The sequence below is a fragment of the Cucumis melo genome, chromosome 11 (assembly GCF_025177605.1).
Source record: "Cucumis melo cultivar AY chromosome 11, USDA_Cmelo_AY_1.0, whole genome shotgun sequence".
Lineage (NCBI taxonomy): Eukaryota > Viridiplantae > Streptophyta > Magnoliopsida > Cucurbitales > Cucurbitaceae > Cucumis > Cucumis melo.
Window position 1 is genome coordinate 12,569,897 of NC_066867.1, and position 13,702 is coordinate 12,583,598.

The 13,702-nt window shown below is 37.4% G+C and overlaps 2 long non-coding RNA genes across 4 annotated transcripts; both read left to right on the forward strand.

The window, feature by feature from the left end:
• The first annotated feature begins 2,532 nt into the window (after positions 1–2,532).
• Positions 2,533–6,723, forward strand: LOC127144050 (uncharacterized). Of its 3 annotated transcripts, XR_007815659.1 has the most exons (5): positions 2,533–2,752; positions 2,859–2,943; positions 3,030–3,129; positions 4,229–4,441; positions 6,573–6,723. It is a non-coding gene; the product is annotated as an uncharacterized LOC127144050 (long non-coding RNA). The 3 variants fall into 3 exon arrangements; XR_007815661.1 differs by lacking the exons at positions 4,229–4,441; positions 6,573–6,723 and adding an exon at positions 3,376–4,204; XR_007815660.1 differs by lacking the exons at positions 4,229–4,441; positions 6,573–6,723 and having other exon boundaries at positions 3,030–3,369.
• A 5,292-nt stretch (positions 6,724–12,015) lies between these two features.
• LOC127144051 (uncharacterized) lies at positions 12,016–12,793 on the forward strand. Its single transcript, XR_007815662.1, has 3 exons — positions 12,016–12,176; positions 12,283–12,367; positions 12,454–12,793. It is a non-coding gene; the product is annotated as an uncharacterized LOC127144051 (long non-coding RNA).
• The last annotated feature ends 909 nt before the right edge of the window (positions 12,794–13,702 follow it).

Below are 13,702 nucleotides of genomic sequence, written 5' to 3' on the forward strand. Positions count from 1 at the left end.
AGGTGTCTTTAGGTTTTCTCGTGAAATCGGTAAATTTTGAGGTACACTTCATGTATGTATTTGACTAGCCTAGAATCCGCTGTGTTTTGTGGCATGTACAATAGTTTATATACTAGATTGGCAAGTTCATCACATAAAAGTTTTAAGCAGAGTCGACAGATACAGGTACAAAAAAGCGTTGTTCGTCGGCTTCACGCCATCTTTCGGTCTAAGGTAGCAGGTAGTCCGGGAGAGGGTGTGACAACACCTATTTTGAGTGGTCAGATAAATGCGAGCAAAGTTTTCAGGAATTGAAGAAAAGACTAGTTACAGCACCTATTTTGGCACTTCCTGTAACAAGGAAGGACTATGTGATTTATTGTGATGCTTCAAGACTAGGATTAGGTTGTGTGCTTATGCAAGATGGGAATGTAATAGCTTATGCTTCAAGGCAGTTGAAGGAGCATGAGTGTAATTACCCTACCCATGATCTTGAGCTAGCAGCAGTTGTTTTAGCACTAAAAATCTGGAGACACTATTTGTTCAGGGAAAAGTGCCATATTTTCACAGATCATAAAAGTCTGAAGTATATTTTTGATCAAAAAGAGCTAAATCTGAGACAAAGGCGATGGCTAGAATTGATTAAAGATTATGATTGTACTATAGAGTATCATCCAGGTAAGGCCAACGTAGTAGCAGATGCATTAAGTAGGAAGTCAAGACTTCCGAAGAGTGCCTTGTGTGGTATTCGAGTAGCTTTGTTGAATGAGTTAAGAGGTTCCAAGGCAGTAGTAACTACAGAGGATTCAGGAAGTCTCTTAGCTCAATTTCAGGTTCGGTCTTCTCTAGTAACTGAGATTGTAAGAAGACAATCAGAAGACAGTAATTTACAGAAGAAGTTTGAGAAATCCAAGAAAGGCTTAGAGGTGGAGTTTGAGCTGAGAACAGATGGAGCCATTGTTAAACAAGGAAGATTATGTGTTCCGAATATCAGTGAGCTTAAGAATGCTATTCTAGAAGAAGCTCACAGTTCAGCTTACGCTATGCATCCAGGTAGCACCAAGATGTACAGAACTTTAAAGAAGACTTATTGGTGGTCTGGAATAAAGCAAGAGATAGCTGAATATGTTGATAGATGTTTGATTTTTCAACAGGTTAAACCAGTAAGACAGAGGCCAGGAGGATTTCTTAATCCTTTGCCAGTGCCAGAGTGGAAATGGGAGCATATTACTATGGATTTTCTATTTGGATTACCTCGTACATCCAGTGGACATGATGGTATATGGGTAATAGTAGACAGACTCACCAAGACGACACGATTTATACCGATTAAAATGACATCTACGTTAGACCAGCTAGCGAGATTATATGTTGATAAGATTGTGAGTCAGTATGGAGTACCAGTGTCCATAGTTTCAGATAGGGATCCGAGGTTTACTTCTAAATTTTGGCCTAGTTTACAGAAAGCAATGGGAACAGGGCTAAAGTTTAGTACATCATTTCATCCCCAAACAGATGGTCAGTCCGAGAGGACCATCCAAACTTTAGAGGACATGTTGAGAGCATGTGTCCTACAACTTAAAGGAAGTTGGGATACCCACTTGCCACTTATGGAGTTTGCTTATAATAATAACTATTAGTCTAGTATCGGTATGGCACCATATGAAGCCTTATACGGGAGACCATGCAGAACTCGTGTGTGCTGGAATGAAGTGGGAGAGCGGAAGTTAGTAGGTCCTGAGTTGGTTCAGATTACGACAAACAATATTAAGTTGATCAGAGAAAATCTGAGGAAAGCCCAAGATCGACAGAAAAGTTATGCGGATAAGCGACGAAGAAACCTAGAATTCCAAGTTGGAGATCAAGTTTTCTTGAAATTATCTCCATGGCGAGGTGTTATTCGTTTCGGAAGAAAATGTAAGTTAAGTCCTAGATATATTGGGCCATATCAGATAACGGAACGAGTGGGACCAGCAGCGTATAGACTTGAGTTGCCAATAGAACTTGCACGAATACATGATGTTTTCCATGTATCCATGTTAAGAAAATATATACCAGATCCATCGCATGTGTTGCAAGATCAACCAGTTGAATTAAAAGAAGATTTGAGTTATGTTTAAGAACCAGTTCAGATTCTCGACAGAAAGGAACAAGTTTTGAGAAACAAAACGATTCTACTCATAAAGGTTTTGTGGAGACATCATGGAGCGGAGGAGGCAACTTGGGAACCAGAATATCAGATGAAGAAGAGCTATCTGATACTTTTCAGTTAAGGACATTCTAAATTTCGAGGACGAAATTTTCTAAAGGGAAGGTAAGTTGTAAACCCGATATTTTCTTAGTTTAATTTCTTTAAATGTGGAAAAAAAAAAAGAAAAAGAAAATGGAAATTAAGTGTAAATATAAATATATATATATTTATATTTTAAATAGTTTTATTAAATTAATTAAAGAAAAGAAAGAAAAGAAAAGACAAAAAGAAGAAAAGGAGAAGAAAATTTCATTTTCTCTTTTCTTTTTCTTCTTCTCTTTCCTTCACCGCCAAGATTTTGAAGACATCCAAGTTCCCTTTTTTTTTTTTTTCTTTTTCCTTCGTCAATTTGCAGAGAACTTCTAAGAGAGAGTTTGGAAGAAGAAGAGAAATTTTACTAGAATTTTTAGGTTGAAGAGGAGGAGGAGAACTCAAGCAAAGTGTATCCATGGCTGAATTTTAGTTCATTCTGCACATCACTGGTTTTTAATTCGGTTTGAACTCTTCAAAAGGAATTAAGAGGTGAGCTTTACATTTACTGAAAGTTAACTCATTTTTAAACAAACTTTATGAAGAACGTTGGAGCAAATTCGGATATTCATTTGGTGCTTTTTGATGAAGAAAACAGGGCAGTTGGTTTTCACTCGAAATCAGGAGGTCTCTGGTTTTTCTTATATTTCAGAGTGTATCGGTGGAGTTAGAATCTCTATTTGGTATGGTTGGAAAGCTTATTCAATTTAATACAACTTTCATGAATAAATTGTAAACCAAAAACGACTAAAAATTGGTTAAATTGTAGGAACAAGTTAAAGAGGTCGTGTGCGCGCGATTCTGGAAGTGGTTCTATTTTGAGGGTTATATGTGTTTATGCACGGGGAATCAGATTTATATGTCTTCAGGTAAGTTTTAGAGGATCTCAAAATGAAGAGTTTGATATAAAGAACACTCATTTTGGTTAAGTATTGAGAAAGTTATAGTCCTTTGAAGTTTATGTTAGAAATCTGGAAATTTTGGAGAATTGTTGAAATAGGATTTTATTTCTTAAGCTTTGTTTTCGTGAGCGTCATCTTTGGTGCGACATGTTATGTATATCTTTAGGAAACCAGAATGTTTAGGGTTTTAATACTCGGTTGGGTTGTTGGCAGGCCGAGAAGAATTAAACCGAGCTTATAGACGAAGGATCTAGCCCAAGACTGTGAGTGACAAAACCAACTTTGAAATATTTTCCATAACTGTTATTATGATTGAATGCGATAAATGTTTATTTACGAAGCCATGAAAGGTATTTGAATTTCATGACTATTTTCAAGTATACATTTGGAATCTATATTTCTTAAAGAAATTTATGCTAGCACGTAGATATTAAATGTTTGGAAAGTATTTAAACCACAATATTTTAAGCAAAGCATGAATTAGTATGAAGTTTTGTTTTAAGAACTATAATTTTCCACGAAAGAGCTGAGTAAAGTTCGAGCTTTGTGTAAAATTTATAAGCAGGCATGTTTTAATATTTTATGATGATTATGAAATTTTCATTAACTACATGACTGAGATCTTGAGCCTGAGGCTAGAGATTACCGTGTGCACACTGGTTAGATTTCGTTGTTGACGTTGAGTGTACTCCGTAACAACGATGCTGTCGTGAGTGCTGGGCGGGCCCCACTACGACAAAGACGATGGGAGTGCTGGGCGGGCCCCACTACATCGTAGTGCTTGTAAACGTTGTTGTACTAGGTGTACCCTACACAACGTAGATTCGTCATGTTAGTTAAAATGCTTCGATATACTTGATATGCCTTGCTAGATTTCAATGATGAACATGCTGAGTATTTAAGGAAGCTATTCTTACTATTACACATTTACATTTACGACTTGTATAAACAGATTTATATGTGTAAAGTTTTCACGTGCTCTTATCTTTAAATTCATAGTTTTAAACTGAGTCACTCACTAAGCTTCATAGCTCACCCTTTCCAAAATGTTTTACCCATTTTCCAGGTAGAGATCGACTTCCCGGTGCCTGATAGACTGCCTTAGTCTGCGGAAGCTTCATTATCGATTGCAGTACGTGTTTTGAGTTGGGCATAAAGTCTGTTGTGTTGTGATGTATTCACACCCTTGTATGTTATAGATACTCCACAGTTTGTATAAGCTTTAGGAGTTGTAGTTGTGTAAATTTTGTTGGTTATATTTTGATTAAGGTGTCTTTAGGTTTTCTCATCAAATCGGTAAATTTTGAGGTACACTTCATGTATGTGTTTGACTAGCCAAGGATCCGCTGTGTTTTGTGGCATGTACAATAGTTTATATACTAGATTGGCAAGTTCATCACATAAAAGTTTTAAGCAGAGTCGACAGATACAGGTACAAAAAAGCGTTGTTCGTCGGCTTCACGCCATCTTTCGGTCTAAGGTAGCAGGTAGTCCGGGAGAGGGTGTGACATTTTAAAGACATCCAACTTCCATTTTTTCCTTCCTCAATTTGATGAGAACTTCTAAGAGAGAGTTTGGAAGAAGAAGAGGAATTTTACTAGAATTTTGAGGTTGAAGAAGAGGAGGAGAACTCAAGCAAAGTGTATCCATGGCTAAATTTTAGTTCATTCTACACATCACTGGTTTTTAATTCGGTTTGAACTCTTCAAAAGGAGTTAAGAGGTCAGGTTTACATTTACTGAAAGTTAACTCATTTTTAAACAAATTTTATGCAGAAAATTGGAGCAAATTCGGATATTCATTGGGTGCTTTTTGATGAAGAAAACAGGGCAGTTGGTTTTTACTCGAAATCAGGAGGTCTCTGGTTTTTCTTATATTTCAGAGTGTAACGGTGGAGTTAGAATCTCTATTTGGTATGGTTGGAAATCTTATTCAATTTAGTACAACTTTCATGAAGCAATCGTGAACCAAATATGACTAAAAATCAGTTAAGTTGTAGGGACAGGTTAAAGAGGTCGTGTGCGCGCGATTCTGGAAGTAATTCTGCTTCGAGGGTTATTTAAGTTTATGCACGGGAAATCAGATTTATATGTGTCAGGTAAGTTTTAGAGGATCTCAAAATGAAGAATTGGATATAAAGAACACTCATTTTGGTTAAGTATTGAGAAAGTTATAGTCCTTTGAAGTTTATGTTAGAAATCTGGAAATTTCAGAGAGTTGTTGAAATAGGATTTTATTTCTTAAGCTTTGTTTTCGTGAGCGTCATCTTTGGTGCGACATGTTATGTATATCTTTAGGAAACCAGAATGTTTAGAGTTTTAATACTCGGTTGGGTTGTTGGCAGACCGAGATGAATTAAACCGAGCTTATAGACCAAGGATCTAGTCCATGACGGTGAGTGACAAAACCAACTTTGAAATATTTTCCATAACTGCTACTATGATTGAATGCGATAAATGTTTATTTACGAAGCCATGAAAGGTATTTGAATTTCATGACTATTTTAAAGTATACATTTGGAGACTAGATTTCTTAAAGAAATTTATGCTAGCACGTAGATATTAAATGTTTGGAAAATATTTAGACCACAATGTCTTAAGCAAAGCATGAATTAGTAAGAAGTTTTATTTTAAGAACTACAATTTTCCACGAAAGAGCTGAGTAAAGTTCGAGCTTTGTGTAAAATTTATAAGCATGAATTTTTTAATATTTTTAGATGATTTATGAAATTTTCATTAACTACATGACTGAGATCTTGAGCCTGAGGCTAGAGATTACCGTGTGCACACTGGTTAGATTCCATTGTTGGCGTTGAGTGTACTCTGTAACAACGATGCTGTCGTGAGTGCTGGGCGGGCCCCACTACGACAAAGACGATGAGGGTGCTGGGCGGACCCCACTACATCGTAGAGCTTGTAAACGTTGTTGTACTGGGTGTACCCTAAACAACGTAGAATTGTCATGTTAATTAAAATTCTTCGATATACTTGATATGCCTTGCTAGATTTCAATGATGAACATGTTGAGTATTTAAAGAAGCTATTTTTACTAATACACGTTTACATTTTCGACTTGTATAAACAGATTTATATATGTGAAGTTTTCACGTGCTCTTATCTTTGAATTCATAGTTTTAAACTGAGTCACTCACTGAGCTTCATAGCTCACCCTTTCCAAAATGTTTTACCCATTTTCCAGGTAGAGATCGAGTTCCCGGTGTCTGATATATTGCCTTAGTCTACTGAAGCTCCATTATCGATTGCCAGTACGTGTTTTGAGTTGGGCATAGAGTCTGTTCTGTTATGATGTATATACACTCTTGTATGTTATAGATACTCCACAGTTTGTATAAGCTTTAAGAGTTGTAGTTGTCTAAATTTTTGTTGGTTATATTTTGATTAAGGTGTTAGGTTTACTCGTGAAATCGGTAAATTTTGAGGTACACTTCATGTATGTGTTTGACTAGATGTGTTTGACTAGCCTAGGATCCGCTGTGTTTTGTTGCATATATAATAGTTTATATACTAGATTGGCAAGTTCATCACATGAAAGTTTTAAGCAAAGTCGACAGATATAGGTACAGAAAAGCGTTGTTCGTCGGCTTCACGCCATCTTTCGGTCTAAGGTAGCAGGTAGTTCGGGAGGGGAGTGTGACAACTTGGTATCAGAGCAGTTTGCTCCATGGGAATTAAGGTAGAGTAGTTAGCTCTAAGAAAAAACTGGAAAGTAAATAATTGAAATTCAAGTTAGCTTAAAGGGAACTAGTGGAGTATGGTCTAGGTAAGGGTAGAAGTGAGTCCAATTATTATTAATATGTGAGTAGGCATTTAGTATCATGCATTTGAGTTAAGTATTTATAGTATGTCTAATGTGTTGACATATTATAGGAGTCATGCCACCACGTACTAGTAGACGACACCGGCAGAATCAGAACGGGATGCAAGGTCCTACCCAAGGTCCATCTGTAGGGGAATTTAGTATCCTAGGAGTTCGAGGTGAGGCAGGAAACGAGCAGTTTGCGAGAACTACACAGGAAATAGGAAGGCTAGATAGAGTAGAGCCTAGTGATCCAGAAAAGGCATACGGAATTGAACGGGTGAATAAGTTAGGGGCTACAGTGTTTGAGGGTTCCACAGATCCAGCTGATGCAGAGAACTGGTTGAATATGCTTGAAAAGTGTTTTGATGTGATGAATTGTCCTGAGGAGCGAAAGGTTAGATTGGCCACATTTTTGTTGCAAAAAGAGGCTGAAGGATGGTGGAAATCTATATTAGCAAGGCGCAGTGATGCACATGCTTTAGACTGGAAGACTTTTAGAGGCATATTCGAAGATAAGTATTATCCCAGCACATACTGCGAAGCCAAGAGGGATGAATTTCTGGGGTTGAAACAAGGATCACTTTTAGTGGCTGAGTATGAGAGGAAGTATACCGAGATCTCAAGGTATGCTGACGTTATTGTAGCTTATGAGAGTGACAGGTGTCGAAGGTTTGAAAGAGGGTTGCGTTTTGAAATACGTACCCCAATTACAGTCATTGCTAAGTGAACGAATTTCTCTCAGTTAGTGGAGACTGCTCTTCGTGTGGAGTAGAGTATAGCAAAAGAGAAATCAGTAGTGGAGCTTAGTCGTGGGACTTCAACAGCTAGTGGATTTAGAGGCCGTGAGCAGCGGAGGTTCACGCCTGGGATAAATATTTCAAGCCGTCAAGACTTTAAGAATCGCTCTGGAGGCGAAGCATCGAGAAACATGAGTTATGGTAGTGTTTTTCAGAGACAGAGCCAGATAATACCTAGTCAACCCATTAGATCAACAGTAAGATCACAACCAGGTCAAGAGTCCATTGCTAGTATCGTCAGGCGAACACAATGTACGAGTTGTGGGAGGAACCATCGAGGTCAGTGTTTGGTAGGTGCCGGTGTATGTTACCAGTGCGGACAGCCAGGACATTTCAAGAAAGATTGTCCGCAGTTGAACATGACAGTTCAGGGAGATCAGGGAGTTGGGTCCCAGACAGTTGAGCAATCGAGAGTTTCAGTGGTTCCAACAGAGGGCACCAGTGGTGCAAGGCAAAAAGGAGTTGTTGGAAGACCTAGGCAACAGGGAAAAGTCTATGCTATGACTCAACAAGAAGTGGAGGACGCACCAGACGTTATTACTGGTACGATTCTTATTTGTAATGTACCTGCAGATGTTTTATTTGATCCAGGTGCTACGCATTCCTTTGTTTCTAGTATATTTCTGACTAAGCTGAATAGGATGCTAGAGCCTTTATCTGAGGGGTTAGCTATATACACTCCAGTTGGTGACGTTTTACTTGTTAATGAGGTGTTGCGTAATTGTGAAGTTTTAGTAGAAGGTATCAGACTGCTAGTGGACTTGCTACCACTAGAGTTGCAGAGCTTAGATGTAATTTTGAGAATGGATTTCTTATTTGCTCACTATGCATCTATGGATTGCCATAGGAAGGAAGTGGTTTCAGAAAACCAGGCTTTGTTGAAATGGTTTTTAGAGGTATGAGGAAGGTCGTTTCTAGAAGTTTAATCTCAGTTTTGAAAGCTAAGAAGTTGCTGAGGAAGGGTTGTATAGCGTTTCTTGCACACATCGTAGTAGTGCAGAGAGAAAAGCTAAAGCCAGAAGATGTTCCTGTGGTGAAAGAGTTTCTTGATATATTTCCAGATGATCTGTCAGGTTTGCCACCTGATAGAGAGATTGAGTTCACCATTGAATTATTACCAGGAACAACACCTATTTCACAGGCATCGTATAGAATGGCTCCAAGCGAGCTAAAAGAATTAAAGATGCAGTTACAAGAACTAGTTGATAAGGGATACATCAGGCCTAGTGTTTCGCCGTGGGGAGCACCAGTGGTATTTGTGAAAAAGAAAGATGGTACCCTCAGATTATGTATTGACTATAGACAGTTAAACAAGGTTACAATACGTAACAAGTATCATTTACCATGCATCGATGACTTATTTGATCAACTAAGGGGAGCAGCATTGTTCTCTAAGATTGACTTAAGGTCAGAATACCACCAGGTGAAGGTTAGAGAATCAGATATTGCTAAGACAGCATTTAGAATGAGGTATGGGCATTATGAGTTTCGAGTTATGTCATTCGGTTTAATGAATGCGCCAGCGGCTTTCATGGATATCATGAACAGGATCTTCCATCAGTATTTAGATCAGTTTGTGATTGTGTTCATTGATGATATATTAGTTTACTCGATTGACAGAGAATCCCATGAGGAACATCTGAGGATTGTTCTACAAACTCTGCGTGATAAATAGTTATACGCTAAGTTCAGCAAATGTGAGTTCTCGTTGGAACAAGTAGTATTTTTTGGGCATGTAGTTTCAGCAAAAGGAGTTAGTGTCGATCCACAAAAAGTAGAAGTGGTTGTTAATTGGAAAAGACCAACTAATGTGACAGAAGTACGTAGTTTTCTGGGTTTGGCAGGATACTATAGACGTTTTATTGAGGATTTCTTTTGATTGGCATTGCCTTTAACTGCTTTGACAAGGAAGAATGTTAAGTTTGAGTTGTCAGATAAATGCGAGCAAAGTTTTCAGGAATTGAAGAAAAGACTAGTTACAGCACCTATTTTGGCACTCCCTGTAACAGGGAAGGACTATGTGATTTATTATGATGCTTCAAAGCTAGGATTAGGTTGTGTGCTTATACAAGATAGGAATGTAATAGCTTATGCTTCAAGGCAGTTGAAGGAGCATGAGTGTAATTACCCTACCCATGATCTTGAGCTAGCAGCAGTTGTTTTAGCACTAAAAAACTGGAGACACTATTTGTTCGGGGAAAAGTGTCATATTTTCACAGATCATAAAAGTCTGACGTATATTTTTTATCAGAAAGAGCTAAATCTGAGACAAAGGCGATGACTAGAACTGATTAAAGATTATGATTGTACTATAGAGTATCATCCAGGTAAGGCCAACGTAGTAGCGGATGCATTAAGTAGGAAGTCAAGACTTTCGAAGAGTGCCTTGTGTGGTATTCGAGTAGCTTTGTTGAATGAGTTAAGAGGTTCCAAGGCAGTAGTAACTACAGAGGATTCGGGAAGTCTCTTAGCTCAATTTCAGGTTTGGTCTTCTCTAGTAACTGAGATTGTAAGAAGACAGTCAGAAGACAGTAATTTACAGAAAAAGTTTGAGAAATCCAAGAAAGGCTTAGGGTGGAGTTTGAGCAGAGAACAAATGGAGTCATTGTTAAACAGGGAAGATTATGTGTTTCGAATATCAGTGAGCTTAAGAATGCTATTCTAGAAGAAGCTCACAGTTCAGCTTACGCTATGCATCCAGGTAGCACCAAGATGTACAGAACTTGGACTTATTGGTGGTCTGGAATGAAGCAAGAGATAGCTGAATATGTTGATAGATGTTTCATTTGTCAACAGGTTAAACCAGTAAGACAGAGGCCAGGAGGATTTCTTAATCCTTTGTCAGTGCCAGAGTGGAAATGGGAGCATATTACTATGGATTTTCTATTTGGATTAACTCGTACATCCAGTGGACATGATGGTATATGGGTAATAATAGACAGACTCACCAAGACGACACGATATATACCGATTAAAGTGACATCTACATTAGACCAGCTAGCTAGGTAAGTCAGTATGGAGCACCAGTGTCCATAGTTTCAGATAGAGATCCGAGGTTTACTTCTAAATTTTGGCCTAGTTTACAGAAAGCAATGGGAATAGGGCTAAAGTTTAGTACATCATTTCATTCCCAAATAGATGGTCAGTCCAAGAGGACCATCCAAACTTTAGAGGACATGTTGAGAGCATGTGTCCTTCAACTTAAAGGAAGTTGGGATACCCACTTGCCACTTATGGAGTTTGCTTATAATAATAACTATCAGTCTAGTATCGGTATGGCACCATATGAAGCCTTATACGGGAGACCATGCAGAACTCCTGTGTGCTGGAATAAAGTAGGAGAGCGGAAGTTAGTAGGTCCTGAGTTGGTTCAGATTACGACAAACAATATTAAGTTGATCAGAGAAAATCTGAGGATGGCCCAAGATCGACAGAAAAGTTATGCGGATAAGCGACGAAGAAACCTAGAATTCCAAGTTGGAGATCAAGTTTTCTTGAAATTATCTCCATGGCGAGGTGTTATTCGTTTCGGAAGAAAATGTAAGTTAAGTCCTAGATATATTGGGCCATATCAGATAACGGAACGAGTGGGACCAGCAGCGTATAGACTTGAGTTGCCAATAGAACTTGCACGAATACATGATGTTTTCCATGTATCCATGTTAAGAAAATATATACCAGATCCATCGCATGTGTTGCAAGATCAACCAGTTGAATTAAAAGAAGATTTGAGTTATGTTTAAGAACCAGTTCAGATTCTCGACAGAAAGGAACAAGTTTTGAGAAACAAAACGATTCTACTCATAAAGGTTTTGTGGAGACATCATGGAGCGGAGGAGGCAACTTGGGAACCAGAATATCAGATGAAGAAGAGCTATCTGATACTTTTCAGTTAAGGACATTCTAAATTTCGAGGACGAAATTTTCTAAAGGGAAGGTAAGTTGTAAACCCGATATTTTCTTAGTTTAATTTCTTTAAATGTGGAAAAAAAAAAAGAAGAAAAAGAAAATGGAAATTAAGTGTAAATATAAATATATATATATTTATATTTTAAATAGTTTTATTAAATTAATTAAAGAAAAGAAAGAAAAGAAAAGACAAAAAGAAGAAAAGGAGAAGAAAATTTCATTTTCTCTTTTCTTTTTCTTCTTCTCTTTCCTTCACCGCCAAGATTTTGAAGACATCCAAGTTCCCTTTTTTTTTTTTTCTTTTTCCTTCGTCAATTTGCAGAGAACTTCTAAGAGAGAGTTTGGAAGAAGAAGAGAAATTTTACTAGAATTTTTAGGTTGAAGAGGAGGAGGAGAACTCAAGCAAAGTGTATCCATGGCTGAATTTTAGTTCATTCTGCACATCACTGGTTTTTAATTCGGTTTGAACTCTTCAAAAGGAATTAAGAGGTGAGCTTTACATTTACTGAAAGTTAACTCATTTTTAAACAAACTTTATGAAGAACGTTGGAGCAAATTCGGATATTCATTTGGTGCTTTTTGATGAAGAAAACAGGGCAGTTGGTTTTCACTCGAAATCAGGAGGTCTCTGGTTTTTCTTATATTTCAGAGTGTATCGGTGGAGTTAGAATCTCTATTTGGTATGGTTGGAAAGCTTATTCAATTTAATACAACTTTCATGAATAAATTGTAAACCAAAAACGACTAAAAATTGGTTAAATTGTAGGAACAAGTTAAAGAGGTCGTGTGCGCGCGATTCTGGAAGTGGTTCTATTTTGAGGGTTATATGTGTTTATGCACGGGGAATCAGATTTATATGTCTTCAGGTAAGTTTTAGAGGATCTCAAAATGAAGAGTTTGATATAAAGAACACTCATTTTGGTTAAGTATTGAGAAAGTTATAGTCCTTTGAAGTTTATGTTAGAAATCTGGAAATTTTGGAGAATTGTTGAAATAGGATTTTATTTCTTAAGCTTTGTTTTCGTGAGCGTCATCTTTGGTGCGACATGTTATGTATATCTTTAGGAAACCAGAATGTTTAGGGTTTTAATACTCGGTTGGGTTGTTGGCAGGCCGAGAAGAATAAAAAGAAGAAAAAGAGGAAATTTTCATTTTTTTTTCTTCTTCTTCTTCTCTTCCCTTCACCGCCAAACATTTTGAAGACATCCAACTTCCATTTTTTTTTCCTTCTTCAATTTGCAGAGAACTTCTAAGAGAGAGTTTCGAAGAAGAAGAGGAATTTTACTAGAATTTTGAGGTTGAAGAAGAGGAGGAGAACTCAAGCAAAGTGTATCCATGGCTGAATTTTAGTTCATTCTGCACATCACTGGTTTTTAATTCGGTTTGAACTCTTCAAAAGGCATTAAGAGGTGAGGTTTACATTTACTGAAAGTTAACTCATTTTCAAACAAATTTTATGAAGAAAGTTGGAGCAAATTCGGATATTCATTGGGTGCTTTTTTATGAAGAAAACAGGGCAGTTGGTTTTTACTTGAAATCAGGAGGTCTCTGGTTTTTCTTATATTTCAGAGTGTAACGGTGGAGTTAGAATCTCTATTGGGTATGGTTGGAAAGCTTATTCAATTTACTACAACTTTCATGAAGCAATCGTAAACCAAATATGACTAAAAATTAGTTAAGTTGTAGGGACAGTTTAAAGAGGTCGTGTGCGCGCGATTCTGGAAGTAGTTCTGCTTCGAGGGTTATCTAAGTTTATGCACGGGGAATCAGATTTATATGTGTTCAAGTAAGTTTTAGAGGATCTCAAAATGAAGAATTGGATATAAAGAACACTCATTTTGGTTACGTATTGAGAAAGTTATAGTCCTTTGAAGTTTATGTTAGAAATCTGGAAATTTCAGAGAGTTGTTGAAATAGGATTTTATTTCTTAAGCTTTGTTTTCGTGAGCGTCATCTTTGGTGCGACATGTTATGTATATCTTTAGGAAACCAGAATGTTTAGAGTTTTAATACTC